Source organism: Sparus aurata, chromosome 3, assembly GCF_900880675.1.
Source record: "Sparus aurata chromosome 3, fSpaAur1.1, whole genome shotgun sequence".
Classification (NCBI taxonomy): Eukaryota; Metazoa; Chordata; class Actinopteri; order Spariformes; family Sparidae; genus Sparus; species Sparus aurata.
In genome coordinates this window covers 16,562,411-16,563,451 of record NC_044189.1, presented here as the reverse complement: position 1 = coordinate 16,563,451, position 1,041 = coordinate 16,562,411, and positions in this window count along the sequence as shown.

The window sequence follows — 1,041 nt, the reverse complement described above, 5'->3', positions numbered from 1 at the left end:
ACATGTTTATTCAGAGAACAAGAAAAGCCACCCGCAGGTCGATATTCAGATATTAAAAATACTTTATTTTGATTGCAAAACCGCTCCGCTTCCGGGGTTTTCTCTCCTCCGCCAGCCGTCCAACTTGACGTGTATCCATGGCAACCGTTGTAGCCACAGTAGGTCGGCTCATCTCACAGCGCGCGTCCCGTTACCTTCACTGGACAGAGGAGGACATCATGGCAGCGACTTATCGGGAATTAAAAGTTAGCTGGTGGAAAATAAACGTCGCCGAGTTGTTTTAGTTCAGGTGGTGTTAAGGAAAGTCATGACGCCCCCACAGAGAGCCCGCTATGGATGTGAGGCGGCGGCACGTAACGCTAAATGGAGGATTACAGGTGAGTCAGTGGTGGAAATGAATAGATTTTAATTATAGAGTTAAAATATTTTAGATTTTCACTGTTACAGGCAAGTTCTTATTGTATAATTTGGGAAGGGTCCTGAAATTATCACCCACCCCCCATTAAACACTAATATAATTATAGTTTTTTGTTTTTTTTTGTTAGTTTTTATTCTTTTAAGTTTAAAAAAAATGTCTTCATTTTAGTTTCCAGAGTGGGTTTTGCTATTTTTGTCATTTATAAAAGTTCATTTTTGGTTTAGTTTTTATCAGTTTAATCATTATCTTTAGTTTTTTACAATTATTATTATTATTATTATTATTATTATTATTATTATTATTTACATATGAGCGTCAGGGGCGAGATTAAAAGAGTTCAGGCTCATTGAATTGACTCATATGTACCACTTCTTTCCTCATGCTTGTTGTTTTGACAAAGTTGAAAAAGTTGACCAAGAACTAAAACTAAAAACATTTCCTGTATATATTTTTATGTAACTGTAGTTAATAAGCAAAATGTGTAATATAGCTTCAGTTATTATATACTTCTCTTTTTTTTTTAAGTTTTTTTTTTTTTTTTTTGGTCAATTAAAATGTTTTTTTTTTTTTAGTTTAGTCAACAAACCTTTCCACAAACAGACACACAAAGACCCTCAAAGGTC